This window comes from Ambystoma mexicanum, chromosome 8 (genome assembly GCF_040938575.1).
Source record: "Ambystoma mexicanum isolate Mex_15411 chromosome 8, UKY_AmexF1_1, whole genome shotgun sequence".
Lineage (NCBI taxonomy): Eukaryota > Metazoa > Chordata > Amphibia > Caudata > Ambystomatidae > Ambystoma > Ambystoma mexicanum.
This window is the reverse complement of record NC_090929.1, coordinates 935,852,015-935,876,117: the sequence shown is the minus strand read 5'-3', so window position 1 is coordinate 935,876,117 and position 24,103 is coordinate 935,852,015.

Sequence of the window (24,103 nt, the reverse complement as noted above, 5' to 3'; positions counted from 1 at the left end):
ACAGCACGTGCAGGAAAAAAAATAATGTATCTTCAACCCTCCCTCTCCATGTCTGTCTCAGGCCAGGGGTAGGGTCAGAGAGCTGACTCCGCCGCCGGCCTGAAAAAAAGCTGGAATAAGAAAGGGTCAAGGCTCCTGACCTCTGACCTGCTGCTGAGCATGCACTTCTCGGGAAGATTTCACAACTATTGCCTAAAGGTAAGTGAAATATAGACTTTCTGTGTACGAGTATGTATGTATGGATGTGTGTGTGAGAGAGGGGAGAGAGAGCGAGAGAGAATGGTTTCATGCAAGAGTTGTAATGGTGTGAGAATGTATTTATGAATGAATGTGTCAGAATATTGTGCGTATGTTTATGTGTGTTTCTTTTGTGTGGTGATGACTGACAAATGAACAGATTCTGAACAGATACTTTTCAGTCATCACTGAGTGAAAGGGCTGTGGCAGGGCATTATAAAACACTCTTGTTGTCTTTGTTCATTATTCCAGTAAAATCATCAATATTACTGGAATAATGAGGCGATATACCCTGAGGCGGTGGGCCGATCCGGTACGTAACAGTACCATTACCTACTGGGTCGACCCGCCACCGAGGGGCATGTCGCCATTAGTGTGGCGCTGGCCCTTTAACTCTGTTGCGTGCCTGTATAAATAAATGGGGCATTCCCGGCGGCCTCAGAGCCACTAGGGAGCCCGCACCAGCAGCACTGTGTCTGCGTATCTGTGTCCAGGGGCGTGGGGGCTCACGGGGCGTGCGGCATACAGTGACCGATGACAGTGGCGACGAGTTGGAAACAGTACCCGGGAACGGCGGTGACTTTCAGTAGAACCTGAATGATCTGGTGTGAGGTGCACTTCATGAAACATGCCGCGGAGAGGAGAATGATCCACGCGGATGGCGGCCTTCTTTGACAATAGGCCCTGGGAACTCGCGGCTTCATTTGAAGTGACGGTGAGCCATCCAGGCATAATTTTTGGATACTCTTGTGGCGGACAGCCACAGATGCACTGAATGTGTTTCTTGAAGTGAATTTTTCGCATGTTCACTGTTTTTCATGGAGTGTTGAGTGTGGAGCCAGGGAAGGCTTGCTGTTTGTGTGCACACCCTGGGTCCAACCTGCTCAATTTTTGTGACCTCTATACTGCCTGGCATCTGCCCTGACATACTGAGGGACATTGTGACTGTGTGGAAGCCTGACACTGGAAGCTACTTGCCACATCTGATACCTGTCTATCACCTAAGGCCTGCCTAGGTCCATCTGTGAACGAGGTGGTGGTGAGTTGAGGCCCCTGTTATTTTCACTACATCAGGGGTGCCTGTGCGCTCGCCATCATGAATGCCGGACAAGCTGCAGCCACTGACCAACAGCAAGTCGCTCCAGTAGTGGGCCAACAGCCCCTGCCACCATTATCACCAAGACCACTGCTAAAACCACCTGGAGCCCTGCAGCCAATGCCTGAGTTTGATATCACTTGCGCACCATCAAGTCTGGGGCCAAGGTGGAAAATGTGGATGGACAGGTTAGAAATGTACTTTAGAGCCACCATGGAGACCAGTGATGACAGTAAGGTGCTACCCTTTTGTACTGTGCTGGCCCTGCGGTACATGAGGTGTTCCTGTCCCTCCAACCAGCAAATGGTTCATATGTGGCGGCCAAGGACGCTCTCCACAATCATTTTCTACCCCTGGCAAATGCCAATTAAGAACGATTCCTCATGGGCGTGGCCCGCCAAAAGGACGATGAGACACTGGACGTATTTTATGGGAGACTGCGCAGACTGGCGGTCTCCTGTGCCTGGAATGTCCCCGATATGATGATAAGGAACCAGCTCATCCAGGGGTGCGTGTCCGGCAAGCTGCGCCGCCAGATCCTGAGGGAGCCAGGCATCAACCTTCCCTGTATCCTGGAATTGAGAGGTGCCATGAGGTGTCTGAGTTGCGGGCGACCAGAATGGATGCAGGAGTGTGCCCTAGCAAGGGGGAGGACATCGGTGCCATCGGCAGAGGCTGAGGGTTTCGACGCCCAGCAGGCAACCAAGGAATAAGAGGGAAGTCAGCAGTCTACTTGTGTCTGAAGTGCAGGTACGACTTCCCACATCCTGCAGAGTGCCCGGTCATGGGAAAAACATGTGGCCGCTGTGGAGGTGCTGATCTTTACACCCGCATGTGCAAGGCCGTGATACCGACATTCGTTCCCAGAGGACCGGTCCGGGCGGGTTTCTTCTGCCAACAGCGATCAGCGAATGTAGCTCAGGTGGACCAATGAGACGATGGAAATGGTCCGGAAGGTGAGGAAGAGGAAGAAGAAGAAGAAAACATATTCTTTGTGTCCAGTGTGGGTGTCCTGTGGTCCAACTTCAAGCCACAGCACAGATGCAATGTCCTGGTGAATGGGGACTCAGTACCGATGCTTGTGGACACTGGCACATCTGTTAACGTAATGGCCAGGCAACATTATGACACCATGCAATCCCCACCTGGCCTATCCAAACCGAAGGCATGCATCTTCACATTCGGGGGGGGGAACAGCCAATCCCCCTGGATGGTGCATTCATCGCAGTTGTGAAGTATGGTGAAGCCAAAATCCGGGCCAGGTTCTACGTCACACCATTGAGTAACAACACCTTACTATGCTGTGCTGCCGCAGAGGCTCTAGGCATCGTGACCTTTGCATACTCGGTGTACGTGGACGACATCCAGGTGCTGTTGAGCAAACACTCACTTCTGTTTGAGGGCATAGGACAGATGGCTGGTGAACCTGTCTGGCTACACATTGACGAGTCGATCCAGCCAGTGGTGCTCAAACATCGGCGAGTGCCATTCCACCTCAGAGACCTGGTTGATCAGGAACTAGATAACCTCATCAAGCTGGACATTATCAAAAAGGTGGAGGGCCCCACTCCATGGGTCTCTCCGATTGTGATTGCCCGCAAACCCAAACAGCCTGAGTCTGTGAGAATTTGGTGGACAGGCGCCTGCCCAACAAGGCGATAAAGCGGAAGAGACACCTAACCCCCACAATTGATGACATAATAACTGGGCTACAGGGTGCTAGGTTCTTTTCCAAAACTGGACCTCAGGGCCGGGTACCACCAGGCGGTGTTTCACCTCCAAGTCATGCTACATCACCACCTTCACCACTCACCGGGGGCTGTATAGATACAAAAGGCTCAGCTTTGGGGTGTCGTCAGCGGCAGAGGTTTTTCAAAACATCATCAGAGGGGCCCTTGCAAACTTGGAAGGGGTGCTCAATATCAGTGATGATATCCTCGTGTTCGCGAGGTCGGAGGAGGAACACCTGGCCTGTCTCGCAAAGACATTTGAATTCCTACGCTCTTTGGGACTCTCACTGCACAGAGACAAGTGCAAATTTCTTAAGACCACCATAGAATTTTTCGGCTTTGTCTTCAAGGCAGATGGAGTGTCCCCTGATCGGTGCAGGGTGAGAGACATTAAGGAGGACAGGCCACCAGAGAACGTGGCTGAGGAGAGGAGCTTCTTGAGCATGGTCACGTACTGTGGCCGGTTCATTCGGAACCTGGCATCCTGTTCTGAGCCACTGCAGACACTAACAAGGAAGGACGTCACCTGGCAGTGGGGGCCACTGGAACAAGCTGCCTTCGATGATATCAAGGGCACCCTCACTACAGAGGACTCTAATGCATTCTTTGACCCCACACTACAGATGGAGATCATCATGGATGCCAGCCCCTACGGCCTCCGAGCGGTCCTCACTCAAGTGGGGGTTCACCAAGAAGTCCACCCGATAGCGTATGCCAGCAAGGCGCTTTCGGAGACTGAGCAACATTATTTGCAAATTGAGCAGGAGGTGCTGACTGTGCTGTGGGGCTGCAGACACTACCGACTGTATGTCCTAGGGAGGCCGGTGATGCTGGTCATGGACAATAAGCCACTACTTCCCATCCTGGCGGGCTCATCCTCCAAACCTCCTGTGAGGATAGAACGATGGATTCTGGCGCTCCTGGAATACGGCGTGTCGCTGGTTTACCAACCGGGCAGCAACAACGCAGCAGACTATATCTTGTTTTGGGATAAAGATGGCGGCCTGGGAACATGGAGACTGGAAGACGGTGATGGTGTCTTTGGCCCGGAAAACACGAGGTGGATCTGGAACAACTCTGGCGGGTCCGAGAGGAATTGGCATTTTCAGATTCGGAACTGCTGCTAAGAGGGGACAGAACAGTGATCCTGCAAGCCAAGGTACAACAAATCATCGCCCTGGCACATCAAGGACACCAAGGCGTGTCTAAAACGAAGGCCCGACTCCGGCAGAAAGTGTGGTTCCCCGAGCTAGAAAGGAGAGTGGATGAATTTGTGGCCTCCTGTGTGTGGTGCCAGGTAGCCTCACCGGCGCAGCGTGAGCCAACCATCGAAACCATGCCCAGAGGAACAAGGCCGTAAGAGGTGATCCACGCATACTTTGGGTCCACAACCAGGGGCACCCACTTCCTGGTGGTTGTCGATGAGTGGTCCCGATACCTGTAGGTAGAATTTGTGGAGTCTGTGGCGTTTGAAAGAGTGGTGGTAGCATTGTAGAAAATCTTTGCCACCCATGGGCTGCCTAAGGCACTATGCTCTGACAACGGTGCCCCGTTCCAGGGCGAGAGTTTTGCTGACCTCATGAAAGAGTATGGCATCCACCACAGGAAGGTCACTCCACTGTGGCCCCGGGCAAACAGAGAAGCGGAGCGGAGGATGCGCACGCTGAACAAGGTCTTCCGGATCGCACAAGGAAGAGTGCCTACAAAGGGCACTATATGTGTTCCTGCGCGGGTACAGGGCCACCCCAGACTCATCCGCGGGGGTGGCACCAGTGGAGGGGTTTTTCCAGCGGTGTCCAAGGGACATAATACTGGAGGTGGGGGAGCGAGAACCTGCCGTCATCAACAATTAGCAGGTGGAGGAGGAGAGAAGGGCACGGACAGAGATGGAGAACACCCAGAGGGGTTTAAGATCACCAAGACTTGCCCCAAGGGATGAAGTTCTGGTGAGAAACTGTCACCCTCAGGGCAAGCTATCCCTCACCTATGAGCCGGCTCCATTGGACGTGGTGGCAATCAATGGCTCAATGGTGACCGCGTCCGATGTAATGGCATCTGTCACTAGGAATGCCAGCTTATTTAAGAAGCTGGTGAGTCAAGGGCAGAGACTATGGCGGACATGGACCTCGAGGAGGTGCCAGACGAAGGAGGTGGACCCTCAGTCCGAGTGGAGTCCCTGACCCGTGAGGTGCATGGTGAAGGAACAACAGCTAGAGAGACAGGAAGGAGGTACCCCCTGAGGACAGGGCGAGGGAAACCTGCCCGTGTTACGGACTATGTCATGGACTAAGTGATGGTTGTCCTTTTGTGAAGATACCGGAGCCTGTGGAGTATGGTGCCACATGGGGACACAGGGTGGGTATCATTAAAGGGGCTTCTGGGGATATGTTGATATTGAGTGCTGTGATGTTTTATAGTGTGGTGCTGGCCCTTTAAGGGCACGCACATGATGGAGTGACGTCTCACTCCATCGCGTGCCTGTATAAATAAACGGGGCATTTCCGGCAGCCTCAGAGCCACCAGGGAGCCCGCACCAGCAGCACTGTGTCCGCATGTCTGTCTCTGGGTGTGTGGGGGCTCACAGGGCGTGCCGCATATGGTGACCTCTAACAATTAGCACCTGTGTAGTTTTTAAATTAAAAAAATAAACCTACCTTCTCGCGCAGTGCTGCTGAAAGCCTCAGTCCATTTTCCATGTTGATGACTTTGACATCATCAGCATGGAAAACGGATTGAGGGGAGAGCAGCACTGCTGATGCTGGGCCACCCAGAAAAGGTAAGTTTCTTTGTTTTTTAAACACCATTAGCACATGTGTGGGAAACTACCTGGGTGGTATGGTGAAGGGGCAGGGGAATTGGTGAAGAGAAGGGACGCTGGCTGCACAGGCAACTCAGAACGCAGGCTTGTACCATAAAGTGCAGCCCGCATTCTGAGCCTCCTGATTGGCTGGCACAGCCGTCCAGTGTGTTAATGGGCAAAGACAAACACGTTGCATTTGCTTTTGTTTGAGTAGTATTAACACTACTAGTGGAATAATGGTCAACAAAAAGGTGGCACTGCTTTTGGTCATGGTTGCAGTAATATTACTCACTGGAAGGAAAGGCACCTTGTATATGCTCATTATTGCAGTAATATTTACAATATTACTCGAATAATAGGCAAAAAACAACTTGACAGTGTTTCTGCTCAATATTGCTTTAATATTAATATAAAAGGAATGGGGGTCAAAGACACATTGTCGTCTATGTTCATTATTGCAGTAATATTTACAATATTAATGGGATACTGAGCAAAAACAACTTGACAGTGTCTTTGCTCATTATTGCAGTCATAATAATGTTTCATGTGCTGACAAAACTGCACGAGAAGGAAGAGCTAAGTGGCAAGAAGAGAGTCCAGGTCCACCAGCTCTAGAAGAAGATAGAGCTCCCAGGAATCCACAAAGGAGGCAACATGACTAATCCACTAGTTGAAAAAGTGTAGCAAAAAGAGGTAGCGAGAAGGGAAGTAGAAAAAAAAGAAAGGCACATGGAAGGTATCAAAGAAGCAGTGACCAGTTTGCACAAGAAGAAACACAATTAAGAAGAATGCCAGGCAGATCTAGGGCAAAGCAAATTAAATATTGGTGCAGTCAGCAAGATAGTGTGGGGAAAGATTATGTATATATTTGAGTACAAAGAAAGTTAACGAGAAAGCAATTTTTCATGGAGGGCCACACAACATGGTGGCACTACGTTAAGGTGGGGGAAAATATGGGTAGATTGTGGAAGGTGTAGGAATCAAAATATAGGCCTTAGTTTAGGAGAGTAAAGGAGCAGAGGAGAAGAGAGACTAGATTCAAGCAGAAGACAGGTTTGCTGATCAAAAGGGTACAGGTTAGAGTTGTGTAGGCTAACAGGGACAGATCTTCCTTATAATAAGTAGGTTAAGCCTGGACGCAGTGGCCATAATACACTGCTGTAGTCTAGGGTTACAGTTAAAGAGAAAAGCACATTTGAAAGCCTTGGGTGATGGAGTGGGGAGGTAAGGTAAGTACATGTCAAGCATATAGTTTAGCATGGAAGGCACAAAGAAAGATGACTTGTATTGGGTCAGAATTTGACATCAAGCAGCACAGATACATTTCGTTGTGAATATCAGTGATGCACCTTCTGAGGGGTTAATAGATAGCAACTGTGAAGGAGATGAAGTAATGTCACATCTGGGTATCATTAGCAAATAATTGGTACTGGTAGTGCAAGCTGAAGGATGACCGAGGTTACCCAGGGAGGAGAGGTAGTTCGGGGTTATACGTGGAATGAGGTCTGATCCTAGAGGTACGACTGCTGGATGGATGTGGGGGGGGGTATTTAGAGACAGGTGATATGGAGAACATGCAGTAAGTGGGATAAGAGGCCACCCAATCAAGTTAAGTGTCTTGAAACCAATAGACGAGAAGGTCTGAAGGATGAGAGATAAGTCACAGTGTTGAATGCTGCTGAGAGATCAGGCAGAATGAGTATATACGAGAGATGAGGGTCTTGAGCAGTGGTTAAAAAGTTAGAGACCTACATGGGAGCAGGTTCTGTGTTTACTATGGGATCTACATTGAGAGGAGCAGATTTTGTGAGCCATGAGGCAGTTGACAATACAGTTAAAAGAAACTGTTCTACAATTCTCTAGTGTTGGGTCAGGAGAGGTTCATATTGGTAAAAAGGAGGATCATTTTGGCCTGCATTGGGTTTCCTTAATAAAGTGTTTGCCGTGGCTATTTTGTAGTAGGGCATGAAGAGGCCTATTGTGAGGGAGAGCATGAAAAGGGAAGAGAAGATAGACAAGCTACCTGTTGTAAGATGTTTATTTACTTGCAGTTTAAGGGATCAATTAGAGCACAGGCGTGTTTGAATGAGCAGAGGATGGGAGTAATTTCTGTGTTAGTGGATGGGGAACAAATGGGATAGAGAGCAATGCATTGGGTTGAAAGGAGCTGGGGAGAAGGATGTTGGAGGTGAAATAAATGATAGGGTGGTCAGGGTGTCACAAATTATAGTAATTATGGAGGCACAGTAGGTAGCATATTCATCAGCACAGAAAGATGAAGTTAGGGAGCAGTTGTTATGGGAAAAGCATGGTCTACTGTGTCATGGATAGTTTGTGAGGTAGGAAGTGGTGATAGGTTATTGTGTCAGTGTAGTAAGATACATTTCAAGATTCAAGAGAAGCATTAGGGGCAAGGCATGCTACTAAGCAGCTAGGCAAGTATGAGGGCCCTCAGTTGTTGTATGGTTGGGGAGACCCATGGTTGAGGACATGGGCAGAAAGGAGTGAAGAAGTGAGCAAGGCAGTGTTAGTTGAACAAATTTACATTGATGGAGTGGTCATGTGGATAACAGAAGGCTTGCAAGGAAGATGTGAATTGGTCCAGGAAGAGGACCACAGAGTCATGTTTGTATTTATTTTTGTGATAGATGATGGGAGATTGGGTGGCTGACAGTAGTGGAATGGAGTAGATGAGGGTTATAGAGGTGTGCTCAGAGGGATGAACAGAAAAACATAAGTGGTACACATGGAGGGTATGACAGGGAGATCAGGTAAGTTGCCTGGAATGCGAGTGGGAATGTTATGTTTGTAGATCAGAGCGAGTGGACTATAGTTGTAATCAATGTGCCTTGTTTGTGTTAGAAAGTTTGAGGTGCACCATTATCAAGGTAGGGACATCAGTTGTGATGGATTCATTAAGCAGATAAAGTAAAGAGAGGGTAGACAGTTGACAAGAGAGACGGTAAGAGTGGTGGGAGCAAGAAGTTAATTGGAACAATAATTGACGGAGGGAGTCAAGATAGAGGGGAAACATTTGTAAATGGTGTGTCCATGTTCATCATTACACCAATAGCAAATCCCTTTCTTGTCAGATCAGGGCAGTGAAAGAAGATGGACTTATCACTGTGGAAGGTAGCAATAATGGCTGTGCTATGGGGTATTCCGGTTTCTGTGATGACTATCACTGAGAGCCTGTGGTTATGGGGGTTGAAGTGATCAGTGAGGAAAGACATTTTATTGCAGACAGAATAGGCATTACAAGGAACAGCATGTTGTCAGTGATGTGTTGGGGGGGTTACATTGAGCGTGAGGAGGTGCATGGGGTGGCTAAAGGATACAGGGTTGCAGAGATGTGGGACAAGGGTTTTGTTTAGAAGTAGAGTAAAGGATGTTTATGGGAAGAGAGATAAGGCAGGGACTGTGCCAGAGGAGAGCATGGCCATAACTGGTGGCACCAATTCAGAGGAAGAGATAAGACAGTAAGGAGAAGAAGAAGATTTTGTAAAAGCATGATGAGGGAAGACAGAGGATCGCATGGAGTGGGTTGTGTATAAAGATTCACAATGAGCCTTTGTGCATACTTTGTTGACTAGTCAGGTATACTGATAGTGAACAACATTACACTTAAATGAATGCAGGACATAGCAACCAACAATAATTTGTAAAGCAAGTAGGCTGGTTGTGACCAACAGTACACATTTAAGTACATGTATTCTGTCACTCTGTGAGAGTGTACATGTTTTTGGCCTCTTTGCAGTTGTGAGAGGTCTACAGATTTACTTGACGCCTCCTGTCCAGCACATGTTGCATTACTGAGATTCCTTGTCTCTAAATAATGAAACAATGATTATAATCTCCACAGACATTATGAATTCTTGAGAAAGGTTCTGGGACTCATTGATCTCATCAGTGGAGGGAGCAAGTCTCTCTCTCCTATCTATCTATCTATCTATCTATCTATCTATCTATCTATCTATCTATCTATCTATCTATCTATCTATCTATCTATCTATCTATCTATATCATTTTCTTATATTGTGCCACATGTCTGAAGGCCTCAGGGTGCTCACAAGACAGACAACATTAAACATGAGTGGGAGAAGCAGAATGGGGCCCAAAACAGAGAAAGAACGGGGGCATATCTTGGAGCTAGATATATCCCCCTATCAAAAAGAAGTGTCTTGATTTGTTTCTTGAACCTAGTTATTGAGTCACAAGCTTGTAGTTCCATGTGCAGTGAGTTCCAAATAGTGGGTGCCTGTCACGCCACTTTTGGGGAGACCGAGGTCCGTTGCGATCGCTCTCCCTTCTCCCTCCTGGCGGATCTACCCGCGCTTTCGCGCCTGGGGAGCCGCCAGGAGGAGAGCTTCTGGAACCGCTGCTGGAGGGTTGCGGCGCATGCGCGGGAAACCTCTGTCTCGGTTCCGCGCATGCGCCATAGATTGGGCCTGCGCTTTGGGAAGGGCTTGCCTTCCAAGCCTCGTTTTGGGTCCGCCGGCACCCGGAGACGAAACGGCTTGCGTTTCAGGCCTCGCGGGTGCCGGCGGCCCATAAAAGGGAACCGCAAGCAGAAGCTAACCGCGTCTCAATGCGGAAGCTTCGTTCGTGTTGCTCGCTCCTGGTTTCCTGTGGTTCCTGCTTCCACCTTGCCTTGCCCCCAGCCTGCCTGGGTGCCCTGCTCAACCCTGGGTCCTCTTGGGCCCTTTTGCCTTGCCTTGCCTCCAGCCTGCCTGGATGCCCTGCTCAACCCTGGGTCCTCTTGGGCCCTTTTGCCTTGCCTTGCCTCCAGCCTGCCTGGGTGCCCAGTTTTGCCCAAGGGCCTCTTTGGTCCCACTTGCCCTACTTGACCTCCAGTCGCCTGGGTTCCTTGTACTCGCCCTGGGTTCCCTTGGCTCCAGTTTCCCCTCTGACTCTCCTGGGACCAATTGGGCCTTTGTCTTTTTCCCTATTCCTTGGGCTCTCCCTAGTTGGTTTCCCTTCCCTATCTGGTTCCCCTTTTCCTGTCTGGTCCTGCCTGGTGCCTCGTCCTTTTTGGATCTACAGACCATCGGGCTAGTCAGCCATCTCCAAACCAGCTACCTGAAGTTCGCCTGAAAGTGTCTTCCTGCGGATTGGTGCCCCGACTTAGTCTTTGTTTGGTGTGATACCGCGTTCACCTTGGACTTCACCTTGTTCCGAATCTTCAACCTGACTGCTGCCTCTCCTGTCTGTGCTTGCACAGTCCCACCGTCACGTTAATCAGGAGAGTGCCTTCCGTGACGCTGGGAGTCTGTCCATCCTCCACCCTGTACCATTTGGGTGGTGGAGAGGCGGGTTCCCCGAGTCACACACTCGTCATTCAGCTGGCTACAGCCTGGCGGCCCCAACAAGATCCACATCAAAGAAAACAGGTACGCAGTCTTCACGTACATCCCAGCTTGACAGATTGAGACGGCTGCCTTCAGACCTTGAGATGGAGGATTCGCAAGAAGTGCGGAATGAGTTACAAGCACTCAGGGCGGAGATGATCGCCTTACGCCAGGAAAATCAAACTCTACGCCAAATGATAACCCAAGGGGTTCCGAGTACCTCACAGGCGGAAGGATCCTTGGCACACACAACGCCCATCAAGTTTGATGGAGATCCGCGACGAGTAGCGGAATTCTGTAATCATTGTCGAATCCATTTTCTTTTCAGGTCGACTCATTTCAACAATGATAAGGCCAAGATTGGTTATATCTTGGGGAATTTGACTGGCAATGCTCTGGCCTGGGCAACTCCGTTTGTGGTTACCAGTAGCCCAATTTTGAATGACTTTGCAGCTTTTGAAAAAGCATTCCTTGAGGTTTTCCAGACGCCCAACCTGGCCTCCGCTGCGCAGAACCAGTTGATGGATTTGAAACAGGGGAACGCCGACATAATAACATACATTAGTCGCTTCCGTCTACTGGCAACCGATTCCCAATGGCCAGAAATCACACAAAAAACTCTGTTTCGTTGTGGGCTAAGAGAGGAGTTCAAGGATGAGTTACTCCATAGACCCGAACCAGAGACTCTTCAACACCTAATCGAGCAGGTGCTCCGAATTGATCAGAGACTGGCAGAACGGAAGGCAGAGAGACGTCGGTTCGAGAGGGGCAGTTCCAGAACGACCAGTTTACCTGCCGGATCATTTGGGCCTACTGAATCCGGACCAGAGCCTATGCAACTAGGAGCTATGAGGGGTCCTTTATCAGAGGAAGAGAGAAGATGAAGAAGAACGTTACGTCTATGTCTCTATTGTGGAGCTGCTGGGCATTTTCTGGGTACGTGCCCTTTACGATCCCAGAAGAAGAAGGCGGAAAACTAGAGGACCTGTCGTGTATTGGGAAGGCAGCGACAGGTCCCCCTCTTTCTTCAGTCCTTTCCACGTTCTGTTCAGTTCTACATCCCATGCAACCCGCGGTGCTACAGACTCTGAAGATCCGAATCAAGTTGCCTGGCAGAAGTTTGGAGGTGTTTGCTCTGTTGGATAGCGGGGCTTCCGGCAATTATATTGATGAAACATTTGCCTCTGTGAATCGGATTCCACTCTTGTCCAGATCCACTGCTCTGCCCGTGGAAGTCATCGACGGAACTCCTTTGTCCTCTGGGCCTGTCCGACAATTCACAGTGGGTCTACCTCTTCAGATTGCCGACCATCTTGAAGATCTCGCTTTGGACGTCATTAAGTCCCCCACCTACAAGGTGGTTCTGGGCTTACCATGGCTGCAACACCATAATCCGGTAATTGATTGGAGAACGCACACCCTGACCTTTTCCTCTGCAGTTTGTGCTCAGAAGTGCTGTTTGTCCGCTCCGACCCGGGCTCCTTCGACCCCCTTGAACTCTAATGGTAGTGGGGTCCGTGTGTGTTCCATCTCTCATGTTCCTCAGGAGTACGCCGATTTTGAGCATGTGTTTTCTGAACCGGGCGATATACCTCTACCACCACATCGCTCGTTTGATTGTTCAATCGAGTTGTTACCAGACTGCGTGATTCCCCATGGGAAACTATACACTTTAACACGGGATGAGAAACAAGTGCTTCAGGATTACTTGTCGGATTGTTTACAGAAAGGATACATAGTTCCGTCTAAGTCTCCCGCAGGGTTTCCCTTGTTCTTTGTGAAGAAAAAGGAGGGCACCTTGAGACCTTGTGTTGACTATCGAGAACTAAATGACATAACAGCTTAAGACCGATATCCACTTCCATTGATTCGCAATATCCTGTAAACCCTACATACTGCCCGGATCTTCACCAAACTGGATTTACGTGGAGCGTATCACCTGGTACGCATCAAGAACGGGGATTAATGGAAAACGCCTTTCAAGACATCATTTGGGCATTTTGAGTATAGAGTCATGCCATTCGGTCTGTGCAACGCCCCAGCCATCTTTCGACGGTTTATGGACAACATCTTTAGTGATCTCATTGGTTTGTCAGTCTGGATATATTTGGACGATATCTTGGTTTTTTCCAGATCCATCGAAGAACATGTGAGACATGTACGTGAGGTCCTTCGACTTTTGTCTTTCAACCACCTATTCGCAAAGGCTGAGAAATGCAGTTTTCACCTATCCAGTATTGAATTCTTGGGATTTGTGATCAATCAGGATGGGATAGAGATGGACCCCAAGAAGGTACAAGCCATTCAGGAGTGGAAACAACCCCATGATGTAAAATCTCTACAACGCTTTTTGGGATTCGCAAACTTTTACAGGCGCTTTATCCCACTGTTCTCTCAAATCTCAGCGCCCCTTACCAGGCTGACCAGCAGTAAGATCACTTTCAGGTGGGATTCTCTCGCTTCTCAGGCGTTTGACACCTTGAAGTCGGCCTTCATGGCCGCCCCGATTCTGCGCCACCCTCAGGATGATCTACCTTATATCGTAGAAGCAGACGCATCGAACTTTGCTGTTGGTGCAGTTCTTCTGCAGAAAGATCCAGAAACTTCCGTTGAACATCCGGTGGCCTACTTCTCACGCAAGCTGAGTCCCAGTGAAAGAAATTATGCGGGTATCGAGCGGGAACTGTTGGCTATAAAAACCGCGTTTGAGGAATGGAGGCATCATCTACTTGGAGCCCGTTTTTCGGTGGAGGTTCGTACTGATCATCGCAACCTGCAGTATCTACGCTCCTTGCAATGCCGAACGCCCCGACAGGCTAGGTGGGCCTTCTTTTTCTCCCCATTTGTGTTTCACGTTACATACATTCCAGGAACTGCTAACTTGAAAGCGGACGCTCTCTCTCGATCCCTGGAAAAAGAGGAAGAAACGCCCAGCTTGGATCAGCCACTGATTTCCCCTCAAGATTTCTTATTGACTTTGTCATCTCATCTACAGTCTATCGCTGACGCCACCTGGACGGATCCTGAAAGATCGGCCCTTCTTCGGCGTGAGTCCGTATCGGAACATGATGGACTCCTGTTTTTCCGGAAGAGGCTTTACATTCCCGAGGGTACGATTCGAGAGGGCATATTGCATGGGTTTCATGATTCACCCATTGGAGGGCATCGAGGGATGAGACGTGAACTGATATCCCGACAATTTTGGTGGCCTAGGTGGGCTACCGACGTTCAGAGATACATCGAGAGTTGTCCCGTCTGTGCCCAATGTAAGGTCCCAAGGAGACGGCCTCTGGGATTGCTGGTACCAACTGAATTAGCACCATACCCATGGCATACTATCGCCACTGATTTTGTGGTTGATCTACCTCCCTCTGACGGGTATACTTGCATCATGGTTGTGGTCGACAGCTTCACCAAATATGCTCATTTCATCCCATTCCACAAGATCCCTACGGCTGCTCAGATGGCTTCAGTCTTTCTCCACGAAATCTATCGATTACATGGTCTCCCAGAAAAGATAATCTCGGATCGTGGTTCTCAATATCTTTCAGCTTTTTGGAACAAGGTGTGTAGTCATCTGGGTATACGTAGAGCATTGAGTTCTGGTTATCACCCGCAGACCAACAGGCTTACTGAAAGGACTAATCAGACCCTGGAGGAGTACCTCCGTTGTTTTGCCAACGCCACTCAGTCCAACTGGAAGGCATGCTTAGATCTTGCAGAAGTATCCTACAACAACACTGTTCATGCTTCCATTGGAATCAGCCCATTCTTCTGCTCTACTGGTCAACATCCCAAATTGGTGCCGTTTCATCCTGTGCCCACCAGTACTGTTCTGTCTGCTGATGTCCTGGTCTCAACCATTCAACGACAACAAGAATTGGCACGTGAGATCCTGAAGAGAGCCAAGGAACGGATGAAGGCCCAGGCCGACAGGAAAAGGAGTTTGGAACCAGATTTTCAAGTGGGGAATAAGGTGTGGCTGTCCTCCAAAAACCTGCCACTTCGCAATTTACCGGTTAAACTAGCTCCCCGGTATTTTGGTCCGTTCACGATAACCGAACGGTTATCCTCCGTAGCCCTCCGTCTCCAGTTGCCTCCCTCTTGGCATGTACACCCTGTTTTCCATGTCTCCCTTTTGAAGCCCTATGTGGCCGATCCCTATGGTCGGTCCTGCCCTCGCCCTGCCTCTGTCCTCGTCCAAGGGGTCCCAGAATTCGAGGTTCAGGAGATTTGCGATGTCCGCTATCGCAGGGGGGTGCTTCATTTCTTGGTGGATTGGAAAGGGTACCCGGCTTGTGATCGTACTTGGGAACCTCATCAGCATGTGCACGCTCCCCGCCTGGTGCGAGAGTTCTATGATCGGTTTCCTTGGAAACCCGGGGCTCCGGGTCTTCCTGGGAGGGGGCATAGTGTCACGCCACTTTTGGGGAGACCGAGGTCCGTTGCGATCGCTCTCCCTTCTCCCTCCTGGCGGATCTACCCACGCTTTCGCGCCTGGGGAGCCACCAGGAGGAGAGCTTCTGGAACCGCTGCTGGAGGGTTGCGGCGCATGCGCGGGAAACCGCTGTCTCGGTTCCGCGCATGCCCCGTAGATTGGGCCTGCGCTTTGGAAAGGGCTTGCCTTCCAAGCCTCGTTTCGGGTCCGCCGGCACCCGGAGACGAAACGGCTTGCGTTTCAGGCCTCGCGGGTGCCGGCGGCCCATAAAAGGGAACCGCAAGCAGAAGCTAACCGCGTCTCAACGCGGAAGCTTCGTTCATGTTGCTCGCTCCTGGTTTCCTGTGGTTCCTGCTTCCACCTTGCCTTGCCCCCAGCCTGCCTGGGTGCCCTGCTCAACCCTGGGTCCTCTTGGGCCCTTTTGCCTTGCCTTGCCTCCAGCCTGCCTGGGTGCCCTGCTCAACCCTGGGTCCTCTTGGGCCCTTTTGCCTTGCCTTGCCTCCAGCCTGCCTGGGTGCCCAGTTTTGCCCAAGGGCCTCTTTGGTCCCACTTGCCCTACTTGACCTCCAGTCGCCTGGGTTCCTTGTTCTCGCCCTGGGTTCCCTTGGCTCCAGTTTCCCCTCTGACTCTCCTGGGACCAATTGGGCCTTTGTCTTTTTCCCTATTCCTTGGGCTCTCCCTAGTTGGTTTCCCTTCCCTATCTGGTTCCCCTTTTCCTGTCTGGTCCTGCCTGGTGCCTCGTCCTTTTTGGATCTACAGACCATCGGGCTAGTCAGCCATCTCCAAACCAGCTACCTGAAGTTCGCATGAAAGTGTCTTCCTGCGGATTGGTGCCCCGACTTAGTCTTTGTTTGGTGTGATACCGCGTTCACCTTGGACTTCACCTTATTCCGAATCTTCAACCTGACTGCTGCCTCTCCTGTCTGTGCTTGCACAGTCCCACAGTCACGTTAATCAGGAGAGTGCCTTCCGTGACGCTGGGAGTCTGTCCATCCTCCACCCTGTACCATTTGGGTGGTGGAGAGGCGGGTTCCCCGAGTCACACACTCATCATTCAGCTGGCTACAGCCTGGCGGCCCCAACAAGATCCACATCAAAGAAAACAGGTACGCAGTCTTCACGTACATCCCAGCTTGACAGTGCCCAGGCATTGAAGCCTGCACCACCAAACTTTTTCAGGGTGAAACAAGGTTGGAAGAGGAGCAGATCATTGTTAGATCGAAGAGTGTGTCTAATAAGAGCTTTGTGGACTCTCAAAGAAAGATATAAAGGTGCCTGATCTGAGAGGCATTTGAAAATAAGGACAGAGCCTTGAAGAGTATCTGCTGCTCAACAGAAAGCCAATGTAGTTTCCTACAGGACTCCGAAACCTTAGAAAGCTGGCTGAGCCCACATACTTCACAAACAGCTCCATTTTGTGAAACCTGTAGCTTACTGATGCTAGATTTGGAGGTGCCTACCAAGAGGCTGTTACAAAAGTCTAATTTTGAGTTTATAGTAGCTGTGGCGATTGACCTCAGTCCAATAAGAGCACATTTGCCGTTATAGGTTGGTAAATAACTCACATGAGGATTATAGATATGAGGCATGTCTCTGAAAGGTGAGATGAGAGTCGTAGGAGACTCCAAGAGTTTTAACAGTTTCAGATACAGCAATGGCAGTGCCATTTATCACAAAAGAGTTGTATCGGTGTCAAGGTTGTTTAGTTTGTGCTGGGTACCAGCAATGAGCAGCTCTGTTTTGGAGTCATTCAAGGCCGGGGTGTTTGAAGCCATCCATGTTTGTATGGCCTTGAAAACTTCATTTACTCAAATTGAGTCTACAGTATAGACCCCAGATAGTTTGAACACAATCTGGGTGTCATCTGAAAAGTTTGCAAAATAAACTCAGAGAGAGGCAAGAAGATCGCACAGAGGTTTGGAATAGACATTGAAAACTAAGGAAGATAAACAAGATCCCAGAGGGACTCTGCAGGTTAGAAGGGTTCGTAGGGATTGAGCATTTCCCTTCACAACATTAGCTGTCCTCAGTCCAAGAAACAATCTGAACCAGTTAGCAGCCCGTCTGGTACATTTGCAAACCTCAATCAGTCTTTCCTCTAGGAGAGCATGATCGACCAGGTCGAAAGCTGAACAGAGATCAAACAAGAGAAGCAATAATTTCCGTTATGTTAGATTTTAAGTCCAGCAAGGCGATCTCTATCCCAAAATGTGTACAGAATCCCGATTGTTCATTTGCTAAAACATAATTATGTTCCATAAAGTGCTGATACTTTGTGCAAGCTATTTTATCAATAATTTTTAGCAGAAAAGGCATTTTAGTTATGGGTCTGTAATTACTAGCAATGGTGGGGTCCAAATTTGCCTTTTGTATTAGAGGAGTTATCCAGGCCTGCTTGATATTTCCTGGGATGAGGGCCTCTTGAAAGAAAGGATTAACAAAGTTCATAACCCAAGGGGCAAGCATCATACCTACATGAAATAAATGCTAATCATAATTTTGGGTATTTTGAAATCAATGAAGGGAACCCGGTAGCTAGTCTTCAGTTTCTTGCCTTGCATTACTGGTGTGGACCCAAGGCCATGCTATGCAGTTTTTGAATTTCAAAAGTGGGTGCATACTGCTTTTGTTGTTGCTAGATCATTCCCTCACTAGCTAATGCCATTAGCTCTTCGTAGAAGAAGAACTTCTTCTTTATTCTAGAAACCTACCGATGAAAGAAAGGCCTCTATTCAAGGATTGTCATTGTCTGGATTTTCTTGTCAATAACTTTAAGAAAGAAAATCATGTTAACTCTTTTTCAAACCAACTCTTTCCTATATACAACACAAATCCTCAGTTTCCAGGTTCCCTCAATGAAGGAAAGATGAATTTCAATCGGTTCTATGTGAAAATCATGCATTGAAAATGTAGCCAGGAAGGTGATTGTTATGTTCTTCACTCCTAAAAATGCTTCCCCACATATTGTAGGACTGGTGTTATTTACTTCTCTAAACTCCAGTACTCGAATGTTTGTGAATGTGCTTGATTGTAGTCAGGGTGCATATTTGCATGAATGTTTTCCACTGGCAATGTGTTCCATTGCAACATTTTCACTGGATAGCCTTTGTTCAAATAACCTCAACAGGTGTACATCTGGATATTCCAAGACATTTACACCACATAATCTCCTGAAGGACATTAAAATATGATCTCTGCTGTATTACCCAGGTGTCAATTTGACCTCTTTATGCTTTTACAAGAAGGGATTTGCCACATAGTGCAAAATAAAACTCAACATAGCCTCCATCAGCAATCATCCTATACTGGATTGATTCAATTCCAAATGTTTCTAGAATAGTTGAAGATCTTAGTTAATTCTGACTACATAAATTCGAGAACCACTTCTAACCTATTACCTCCAATGAATCACCTTAAGAATCTGACCCTCAGTCTTTACCTCACTGTCGGAGTGCTTTGCAAATTCAACTCTCCCAAACAATGTTCAATACATTCTTCCTTAAACATTTGTATAGAAGTGAATTAGAGGAGTGAGTGACTCCCTCTTTTATAATAAAAAGTTCATAGGCAATTGGACAAAAACAAGCCTGCTTGCAAGGGTCTAAACCCTGTCCTTGAGATAAGAGGTCTTTGCTTTCTGACATCATAAACAAAGGGTTTTGAGCTAAAGGAAGTGGAGCAAAGGAAGTGGAGGGGACAGCAATGTAAAGAAAGATATAGAGAGAAACAAGATGACAGAATCTTCCTACGACCATGCTGAGCTCCCTCTGTCCACACTAACAGTGTCCTGCTCCATCGTTATAGCATCAAATTCCCTTTAGGTAGCAGCACCCTAGTGTGTGGTTAATCCTTTTTTGAATGGATGTGCCCTTTGAGGCCTGCTTTTCTAGTCAGCTCCTGTGTGGAGGCTGTCCTGCAGGATGAAGGTGTTACAAGACCTTACAAAGGATACAAGTAGAGGCCAGTCGTTCTGTCTCCTGTCCTGCAATCTGGCAGGGCCAAGCTGTTTGCACGAAATACACATAAGCCTTCGACAGTTGCACTGGACTAACCATGCTGACACATGTATGATATCCTAAATTCAGTCCCCACACTGAAGTGGCTTGGCAGTCATTGCAGCTGTTAAGAGGGCACATGGGAACCCTGAGCTTGCTCTCTGCCACTGGAGAGCAGGACCTGCAAAAAAGGATACTGATTCAGCAGGGCACAAGTTTACACTATGCTCTGGGAATAGAGTTTGTTTAACAGGGGACCTGGTTATCAGGCCACCCTTTCTGAGATAAAATGACCCTCATCATTTTATTATTATAAAATCAAATAACCATGGCTTCTACATCCTTGCCAGACAGAAATCCTTCACAGATGTGTCATGGAGTGTGACCCTTCTGAAAAAGTTTTCTAAAATGTTATACACTAAGGTCAAAGACACTCACTCTTTTGGCCCTGGAAAATATGCCACTTACAATGCGTGCATGTGTAATTTAATTGTGATGTTTATTTGCCAAACCATGGAAACCCTTTGTAGAGCAGCAAGGAATCCTCAGTGCACTTTAAGTGTACATGGTGAGGCATCCCTAAGACTCACCATTGCCACTTGTAGAAACAGGGTTCAACCAATTCATTCAGCTAAGAAGCACACCAAATGATACACTGTATTCTACATTTGTTATTTTCAACTACTGTAGCGATTATTACTATGGTTTATATATAACACACATTTCTCCTTCTCTCTCGCTCTCTGTCTCCCTCTCTTTCGCTCTCGCTCTCTCTCTTTCTGTCATTCTCCCTCTGTCTATCTATACAGTATGTTTATCTTTCTGTCGCTCTCTATTTCTCTCTTCCGATTTCTGCAATGTGTTCTTCTAAAGTATGTATGCAGTGACATGCTCACATATTATAACATATTTTTTTTTCCTTCACATGCGTCTCCCAGGAGTTGGCATTCACCCACCTGCACAAAGAGGTCCATCACTGAACCATCCCACTTGAAGGCACCGAAAATAGTACAGCACATTTTGCATTCATTATGGACTATTACTGTAAATTATGTTACTGCAATTTATATGTACACGTGTCTATCTCTCTGTATGGCTTTCTCAGTCCCGTTCTCTTTGCCTATTTCTCTCTCTCTCTCTCTCTCTCTCTCTCTCTCTCTCTCTCTCTCTCTCTCTCTCTCTCTCCTCTGTCTCTCTCTCTCTCTCTTTCTCGCTCTTCCTACAATATGCTAAAAAACTTCTACACTTCACAGAGCCCCCCCCAAGAGTCAGTGTTTGCCCACCTGCCTTAACAAGAACTTGACTACACCATACCACTCACAGGTACCACAATGGAACCTTCTTCTTGATTTGCTGTTTTCTTGTTTCCCTTCCCTCTGAAGCCCCACTTTGGCCCTGCCCCTGTCACTGCCCGAGCCATGTGACCGGGCCTGTAGGCCTAGTTCAGACACTCCACACAGGACAGCCGACTGACAGGGCAGCCCCTAAGGCGTAGGGCCCGATTCAAAGGGCGACTCTTGCAGAGTGTGTTTGGCAGTGTTCTCCAGAGGAGCATCAAGGGCTTCCATCAACCAGCAGCAACCAATAAAGTAGGCAAGGTGTGGGCAGTGGAAGCAACCCACTACTGATCCCAGAAAATTGTTCCACCAATCTTATTACTCCTATTCCTATAAACTTGTAACCTGCTACACGCTGCCCATAACTGTATGTTATTTATTTCCTAACGTTAGACCATATGTTTTAGCCAGCTATTTCCTACAGTCTTAACTACATCCCCAAACTTATATTTGGTGTCAAATATATCACAAACTTATATTTACATTGTGGTAAAGTCCTGACTTTAGGCTTTCTCCCACTGCTATACAAAATCAAATCTAGGTGTGCTTGCTCACTTTCTGCCTTTCTGAAACCTAGGCCTTTCTCCCACTATCTAGGAATCTCAAATCTAGGTGTGCTCGCTCACTGTCTGCCTTTCTGAAACATAGGCCTTTATACCACTATCTAGGAATCTCACTTTCTCATTAGCTGCCTCTTGAGAGTCTTAGGTCCTTGCCCAGGATTTCCTAACGCCACCGAATGCAAGCTACTATAGGCAGGTCACTGCCCAAAGAACCCATCATTTCCTCCCCTATCCAAATGCTCTACCTTCGAATGCGTAGTATCTGCAAGGGCCCCACTTAGACCGCCCATGCATTAATAAAGAATACCAGAATCCAATCACTAATTTGACAGACACACATAGAGAACAGCCAGCTATCAAAGTACAAGATAAAATGGGACATTACCCAAACCACACAAGAACCCACAAGCTGCCTAACTACCTATAACTTCAAGACCCAAACCATCATAGTACCAAGGACCACAAACACCATGATACAGTGCAGAATGCCACCAAAGAGAATCGGAACAAGGAACTACCAGAATGGATCAACACCCTCACCCTCCTCCAGTCAAAACCATCATGAACACAGAAAGTACCCCAACTAACACCACAGCCAACAGAACAAACAACGTGAGAAGAGAAAAAACCCTGTATCTCACACTGTACCTGGCAACTTCCACAGCACCTCCACACGTCAAAGCCACAACATGTCCAAATACACTGAGATCCTACTGGAACCCTGCAAAAAAGAAAAGAGGACCCCGAAAGAGAAAGCTACAAAACCAACATCCTGACCCCATATATAACAAGATCACAAGGGCACTACCAGCAACCACACCAAAACATAGAATATGATGAAGCAGAGGAACTCATCAACCCAACCATTAATCTAATAGACTGCCTCAATGATGAAGCAGACTCCACAGATCATTTACCAATCTGTGACAACAACACAGAGCCAGTCCAACCGAACAACCACAAGACAAAACAAGGATAAAAAAAAAACCTAACCACCTATCCACTGCAACCTAGTCAACGCTCAATCAATGACCAAACATGCCCCCAAGATTTACGACTTCCTGTGTGACGGAGGTATCGACATTTTATTCATAACCGAAACATAGCTATACAACAACTACAAAATCACACTCCATAACTGCCTCCTTGCCAATTTCAAGTCCTCACAAGCAAACAGAAAAACAAAAGAGGATGAGGAATAGCGATAGCATACAAGCAATACCTGGAAATTAAAACGGAAGAACCACTAATCATCAAAAACTGCGAATGCCTAATCCTTTGCATAACTACAAACCCAAAACAAACCTGAAATTCATTCTGGTCTACAGACCACCAACATACAATGCAACCTTTGTAGACACTTTCACTGAAGCCATCACCAACCTAATCCATCAAACAGTAGAACCTGATAATCCTTGGAGACTTTGATATTGATATTGATATTGATATTTTATTTGTATTGCGCTCGTACACAAGTGTTTTAGAGTGCAAACACATCTGGTTTGACGAAGAAATGCTAACACACAAAAATCACTAGCCAAAGAACTGAAGACAATGAATCCACATCAACTAGTCAAAGCAGCAACTCACGAGGGGGGACATACACTAGATGCAATCTTTGTCAACAAAAACCTAATCACCACAGATCCTCTGGAGCGACCACCTCATCATCTCCTTCGTAATCACTCTAGTTATATCAACAACCAAACAACCTGACAAACTGCCAACCATCATGAAAAGAAATGGATACACAATCAAAAATAGCAATTTACTAGAGCTACTGGAAATCAAAAACCAGCAACAACAATGGACGAAGCTGACCTTGACATCAAAGCAGAACTACTTTGCAAATGGATCACGAGAAAAATAGACAAAATCTCCATGGAAAAACGATTCACCCCATCACGCAAAAGAACGACAGCAAAATGGTTTAGCCCAATACTCAATGCCATGAAAAGAAAAAAACAGGAAGATTGTAGTAGAATGGAGAAATAGGAATGACCAGGTGAAGAAACTACAGTTCCAACGACAAATCCGCTCATACAAGAAGGAAATACAAAAGGCCAAAAAGAAATACTACAACAACAGTATTACCAAAGCCACCAACACTCAAAAAGAACTGTTTTAAATCATACTTAAAAAAATATAAACTTAATCTATACATCATGAATAATACAAAGTAACATGGAAAGCCATAATACACAATTAAACGTGGAGGTACACAATAAAACACAAAGGGGTCACTGTAAAGAGACATTTCAATGAACATAAAAAAAGAGAAAGAAAAAAGAAAAGAAAGGGGTGTTTGTGTTTTTTTCTCCTCTTTGCCAACATAGCATCCCCATAAAAGTATAACTGATGGTCTCTTTGCTAAGTATGCCTCATTGTGAGAAAAAATAAATAAAAGATATCTTAGCCCAATTAATTGAGGGAGTCAAACTCAATGGGGTGACGATAGTGCAACATATAATACACTTCCTGAATCCCCTTTAGAGAGCTTACAACCAAAACCAGTTCACCCAATGCTTCTTGATCTCATGCACAAAAAAAGAGGTCCTA